At 45.2% G+C, this 7,293-nt stretch overlaps 1 non-coding gene across 1 annotated transcript; it reads right to left on the bottom strand.

Annotated features, from left to right (window-relative positions):
• Positions 1–6,449: 6,449 nt before the first annotated feature.
• LOC136541069 (small nucleolar RNA Z247) lies at positions 6,450–6,588 on the bottom strand. Its single transcript, XR_010780173.1, has one exon. It is a non-coding gene; the product is annotated as a small nucleolar RNA Z247 (small nucleolar RNA).
• Between the last annotated feature and the right edge of the window lie 705 nt (positions 6,589–7,293).

Raw genomic sequence — 7,293 nt, 5'->3', positions numbered from 1 at the left:
TCGAGCAAAGGCATTCATTGGTTCAAAGCGGAGGTACGCATATTCTTTATTTCATGCTTTTTCTGTCACTTGTGAACAATCTATCTTAGGGAAAACATGCTATCTAAGTAGTTGATGAATGAGATATGGTATGATGAAAGAAACCTTGCTTCTTTTTTCAAAGTACTTGGGAAATTTTCTTACAAAAATTCAAAATCAATAGCTTGTCTCCTTAATGATGTTGAATTTCCTACCAGAGCTATATATTAGTCTCATTAAAAACCTTCCACACAAGGATGAGTCAGCTTTTAGTGATTGCGATCAAATGTCATCGGCTAGAGAAAAGAAGACCATCGGATCAAAATAGTTCGAAGCATGAAAACTCATACTTCGAACTAGGGGGGCCTGTGTTTACACCAAAATTTGGTAAACTTATCCTAGAAAGGAAGAGATCAGCCGATGATGTCAAAAGCAAGAAAGTTTCCTAATTAAGGGATATTTATGAGCCGTCCAAGAAATATTATTTAATTTATTTAAGAGAGACATGACGTCCAAGTACACATTAGGATAAAAGAATCAAGGACATGTATCAAACAAGGAAGCTTCATCAGCAAGGATTCTACATAAGGGAAATTAGAGTCCATATATCTTGGTATTTCTTTTTGTTATCTAGCCGTGTTCGTTTAGGACTCTTATCAGCCCAGGGTATAAATATAAACCCCTGGCTATTGTATCAGACACATAATCAATCAAATACAAGTTACTTACTTTTTTCGGCTCTAGCCACCCCTTAGGAATAGGAATAGAGTAGATCTCGGTGAGTTCTTCAGCAAGTACGGTTGCATTGATCCGGTCAACCTCCACTGCCTGTCTGTAAGTACCGTCATGGCTTATACCTCTATTTGTACGGCTGCATCGATCCGGTCGACTTCTACTGCGACTCTGGTATAAGTTAGTTATCGACTCTTGTCTCGTTCAAGTAAGGCCGCATCGATCCGATCGACCTCCACTGCTCGAACTAGATTAAGGTCAAGTTATCGGCTCTATCTAATGGTGGCGTTCCTTCGGATAGATTTATTAAGTTAATGATATTACTTGTTGCTTCCATTATTTATTTAATTACAGCAATATCACTTCGCCCGATTGGGATTGATCTAGATCAGCCTTATATCTTGTTTAACCAATCGTTTGTTAATCCAAATTTGATCTAATCTGCATTTTAAACGATGAGTTATGTTTTATCGACTGTTTTATATCAATCTTAATCGTGCATAGCGTGCGGTTAAGACATGTCTGATCTTGAGTAGATCTATTGGCTAGTGAAAACCGTTCCATTACCCGTTATCATGGCCTGTGTGATTCTGCCTCACATCCCACTATTAGCACCGTGGAGTGGGGATCGTTATTTAGTAGATCTGTTTCTGAGAGGGCATGATCTTAACTGTGCGCTATACCTAAATCGGTTGTTTTAACCAATATCGAGTGCTTTCACGAATAATTTACGTCGAAGTAGCGATAAGTTGAAAGATGTGTTAGGCCCATGATCTTATTATTGTATTACGACCTGCATGATTTTGCCTCATGCCCCACTGATATTAGTAATAAGTTAGGGTCGTTGAATCTATTGTTGTTTCTACGGCCTGCATGATTCTGCCTCATGCCCCACTAGTCATAGCGATAGATGATATCTAATATGTTCATTAGATTTATCTCTATTAAATGGTTGAATGATGATGAACTATTTTTTTTATAAAGGGGTTCGGTTACTCGCAGTCATTGGCTCAGTATAAACTAATTACTGTTGACATCTTATTGCCATTGACCGATATTTGTCTAAATAATAATATTCATTCTGAATGATAATCGATTCTTCTTACACAACCCCATGAGCTCTAAATAATTTATTCTTATGAATATGCTGGAATCGACTATTTAGTCGATCTCCTTTCATATCGGCTCTCAGAGCCACACATTCAGGACTGTCTGGCAACACTGAGATGTTTCGCCCTAAATTACTGATAAACTTTCTCCCCTTGTCAATTGCAGGATCAAATTGACTGGCACGTCTCGGGAGGAGTGCGCAGGATCGACCACCCCTACGCTAAAGCTAGGCGGATCTCCAGCTCCATCGAGCGGACCCTTCCAGCTTGTTCGTGTGCCCTTGGCATGGGACGAAATTTCCGTGTCGACAATGGTTAACAGGCTCGCTAGGACTGGAGACTCAGCTATACACTAACTGATCGGGCGATTTATATTAAATATAAATACATCTTCAGAATAACACTACGTGTTCACACCAACTGATTGCCGAGCTGCATACGCTATTTTATCACCATTGCTGATTCTTCTTCGGAGTTCATATATATTTTATTTTTTCATCATGTACTACCCATTCTATACATTTGTTTCGTAGGGGCATGGTTCGGTCAACGAGCTTACGCTCAAGGACTAGACATGATGATCGTCGTCCGGGTGGTCGGTCCACCTATCGGACGGACTTCATCGCCAACCAACTGGTCGAACTACTTGGCACTCACTCCTACTGGGCGTTCACTTCACCGCAACCAGTTGGTTGGACTGCTCATCGCATGGGCTTCATCGTCAGCTACGCTGGGGGCTCGCCAGCTATGCTGGAGACTCATCGTTGTTCGAATTTTTCGTGTAAGCATCTCCAGCTAAGCTGGGAACTCCCTTGGTGGTCAGATCTTACTACGTCTTATTAGTGTGCTATCAAGTTGCTCTATGCTGTTTGGATCAGGGTGCTGATCTTGGGTAGCACATCTGGGGTCTTATGAAGTACATGGTAGATAACGTTGGCAAGCTTTCATTAAAAATTCCTTGACCCTGCTACAAGATATCTTCAAAATCTCCAAGGCTCAGGGACTACATGTGTACACGTCATCTCGAGATGACTGTATTTATTTCTATACTAGTTTTTAGTGACATTGGGGACTGGCCCAGCACCTGAAGACTACTACTTTGGACCCTGGTACCACGTGACTACTTCACCTACTGTCAGGCTCAGGGACTAAGTGGGCACACTTCACCTTGCGGTGAATGTGCACTTTTCATTTCAGGGTTCAGCCCATGGACTGGTTGCCCATTCAGCTGGTTTTATGTTTTTCTTCTACTTTCTGGACCTTGGCACCACATGACTACGTCACCTACTGTCAGGCTCGGGGACTAAGTGGACACACTTCACCTTCTAGTGAGTGTGTTTTTTCTTTAATCTGTTCATTGGAAGACTCTGTGCCTCCCAAAGTTGAAGAAGATCTTTTTCGTGGTCAGACTCTAAGTGGACACACTTGGTTCACAGCGAGGAAATTTTTTATTTTGAACTTGAGCTCCTTACATCCTTCTGGCAAGCCTTACTTGGGTAAGCCCGGGCTCGGCTGGACAGTTAAGCTGGTCGGTTACGGTCTACAACTGCTCGATGATTCATTAGGATGGTCGGACTATGAGTCTAACTGCTCGGCTTTATTTACACCTGCTCGGATAAGCTCAAGATGGCGTTGCACAACGGATATAAGGCGCTCGAGGACTAGCTGTGGGGGGTACAACCCCGGATACCCATGGTAGACTATATGGGCTACGCTGTCAGGGGCGGTCTAGCCCATAAGACAAAGACTTACGGTGCACGGTGTTGCTCAACGTGTACCGTAAGACATCAAGGGCGATATCCTAAAGATGCTACAAGATTTGTTTGGATATGCTCGATCCCATGATTCCTATAACCTGTTATTACTTACCGGTTATCTCCTAGATCTAACCGACTTGTAACCCTATCCCTCGGCTATATAAGGCGGGTAGGGGACCCCCTCAAAACACATGCAATATCATATGATAGCCAATACAAACCAACAAACCACAGGAGTAGGGGATTACGTCGTGCTAATGGCCTGAACATTTCTAACTCTTATGTCTCTGTTGTCCTCCTGTTCTTGATTACACGTACCTCTGCCGATCAATCTACCTTCGTGGGATACCCCTCGAAGGACTGTCGATGATATTCTGTTGACACTTTAGCAACTAGTCGTGCCTTATATCTATCTATAGTGTCGTCAGGTTTCCTTTTGACCTTGTAGACCCATTTACAATCTATAACATTTTGCCCTTGCCGAGGAGGAACAAGATGCCATGTTTTGTTTTTCATCAAGGCAGAATACTCATGATCCATAGCATTTTCCAATGAGGATTAGAGAGTGCATCATGTAGGCTTGTAGGCTCTTCAGAAGCAATAGCAAATGACCATACCTGATTGTCCCATCAGTGTAGGTCTTAGGCTTGCAAATACCTTGCTGCAGACGAGTTTGAGGTCGCTCTAGTGGTGGCGACGGTGGAACAGCAGTCGTTGCTGGCGATGATGCAGAGGATCTGGGTGGCATAGAAGATCCAGCTCCCCCAACTGACGATGACGGCATGGAGATCTGGGTGGCGTAGAAGATCCACTGCCGCCTGCTCTCATCGAGGCCGACACAGGCGCTGCCCCCCATGCCTCGGAGCACCACCACCACGTAACGACGAGGGAGCACTAGGTGGCACCCGTGGAGAGGCTGAAGGCGGAGCCACGATGCCTAGAGGATCCGACATAGGATTCAAAAGCGATCCGTACGAGGAATCCTGCCGCCGCGCCGCCGCATCATCCTAGGAGTGCGTGCCTATTCCTGATCCGAAGACAGAGGCTAGAAAACGTGAACCACCACTATTTTGGACTAGATTTGTAGCGCCAAATAAATTTCCTAGAGGCAAATCTTCTTCCACAAACACATTAGTAGGGTTAGCACATGAAGAATCATAATTTGTTGCATCCCCATGACCATAGGAAGGAAGAAGATGATCAAGAAGAAGAGATATCTTAGAGCGAAGGCAGGCGCCAGCATTGGAATGAAGATTAGCAAAGGGATAGATAGTTTCATAAAAAATGACATCCCTAGAGATGTAAACTCGTCCTACAGCAATATCAAGACACTTAAATCCTTTGTGCATGTGACTATAACCAAGGTACACACATTGCTTGGATCGGTATTGGAGTTTTCTATTATTGTAAGGGCGTAGGTTGGGCCAGCAAGCACAACCAAACGTGCAGAGAGTAGAGTAATCAGGTTGTTGGTGAAACAAACGTTCACGAGGAGTTTGATTATCTATTACTTTGCTAGGTATACAATTAATGAGAAAGGTAGTAGTGTGGAATGCCTCATCCCAAAACTTAAGAGGCATGGAAGCTTATGCTAGCAGAGTTAACCCTGTTTTAACTATATGGCAGTGCTTGCGTTTAGCAGAGCCATTTTGTTGATGAGCATAGGGACAGGAAATCTGATGAATAATACCAACACGCTAAAAAAAGTATTAAGTTTTTGATACTTCCCTCCCCAATCTGTTTGCACAGCAAGGATTTTCTTATCAAAGAGGCACTCTACCATGTTTTGAAATTCATGGAAACACTTAAACACTTTAGATTTATGTTTCAGCGGATACACCCAAGTAAATTTACTAAAATCATCGATAAAACTGACATAGAAATTGTTTCTGCCAAGAGACATGGGAGCTGCCCCCAAACATCATAAAAGATTAACTCTAGAGGACTAGATGATACACTTGATGACTTGGGGTATGGCAATTGGTGACTCTTGCCTTGTTGGCAAGCGTCACAGACAATCCCTTTATTCGACTCAGGAACAAACGCTAAACGATGCTTTTGGAGAATCTGCTGAACGACAGACGATGACGGATGACCAAGGCGTGCATGCCATCGAGACTCTAAAACCTTGATGGTGGAGTGGATGGCTTTATTTGATGTGGAACTAGACACCAAGGATTATAGGCTGCCTTCACATCGGCCTTGATGTAGGACCTTCTTCATGGCCCGATCCTTGATAAGAAAATGGTCAGGATAGAATTCAAGTAGACATGATTATTAGCAGCAAGACGGTGAGCAGATGCTAAGTTTTTATTTGCTTGTGGAACATGCAAAGCTTTATCAAGAATAAGATTGTGATCATGGGTATGAAACAAACCACGACCAACATGGCTAATTTTCATACCTGAACCACTAGCCGTGTGCACCTGCTCATTGCCGTGGTACTTATCCCTCACTGTGAGTTTCTCCAACTCACTGGTGATGTGGTCAGTCGCCCTGGTGTCGACGTACCAATTGGTATCCACGCCATACGAGGTCGTTGTAGTGGAGGCCGACTTGTTCTTCTCCTAGGCGCTGGTGAAGGTCGCATTAAAGCGTTTGAAGCTGCGGACAGCAGGGTGTCCCTCCTTGCCATTGATCTAGAAGAAGACACTAGCCTCAAAGTTGGAGCCGTGGCCTCCTGGGCGCCCACGACCACGGCCACCGGGAGCGTTAAAGCCCCCGCGACCATGGCCACGGCCACCATTGACTCCACCACGGCCTCCTCCACGCGAGCCCATGTTTGTAGAAGAGCCTGAGCCAGAGCCCGAGCCATGGAGCAGATCCATGTGTCGCTCAAAGCTTGTCATCTAGGTGAAGAGCTCCCCTAGGGTAATGGGATCAACCCTTGCAGCAATAGCAGATGCCAGTGGGTTGAAGTTGATGTCAAGACCTGCCATTATGTATGAGGCAATCTCCTCATCGTCGAGCTTCTTCCCCACGGATGCCATCTCATCCACGAGGGCCTTCATCCGAGTAAAGTACTCGACCACCATTGAGGTCCCTTTCTGGGCCGTAGCAAGTGCCATGCGTGTGTTAATCACGCATGCACGCGACTGGGCAGCGAACATGCCCTCGATCGCAGCCCAGGTTGCAGCCGTCGTTGCAGTAGTTGTGACCTGGGACATAATCTCTTGTGATAGCGATGAAAGGAGGTAGTTAAGCACCCGCTAGTCCTTGGCGAACCAGGTGGCGTACTTCGGGTTGGGGATCGCCTCCGTCGGCTTGTTGGTGGACTTGGGGATCTCCTTGGATGGCGGCATGAAGGTGGGGCTGATCGTGTACGCCACCTATGCACCGTTGATCGCAGAGAGGACCTGCGCCTTCCACATCTCGAAGTTGTTGCGCCCCAGCTTCTCTGTCGGCGGATAGCCGATTGAGTGAGCAGCAGGCGGCGCGGAGGAAGACACCATCGCGTAGACGGGCACAGAATCGAGTAGCTCCGAATACCATGAGAAGATTAGGGTAACGTGATGCCTTCTCAAGCTCACGGCTTCGTGTTATATAGGCTGGGAACAGCGCCAGCGTGGCGTTACAATCTTGGCTTACAAGCAAACAAATGAACAACAAATTACATCCTTGATCTACTTTCTATAGAAGTCACTAGATATGCTAACAACCTTCATCACCGTAACAAC

Source organism: Miscanthus floridulus, chromosome 2, assembly GCF_019320115.1.
Source record: "Miscanthus floridulus cultivar M001 chromosome 2, ASM1932011v1, whole genome shotgun sequence".
Classification (NCBI taxonomy): domain Eukaryota; kingdom Viridiplantae; phylum Streptophyta; class Magnoliopsida; order Poales; family Poaceae; genus Miscanthus; species Miscanthus floridulus.
This window is presented reverse-complemented; position numbering and strand designations above follow the sequence as displayed.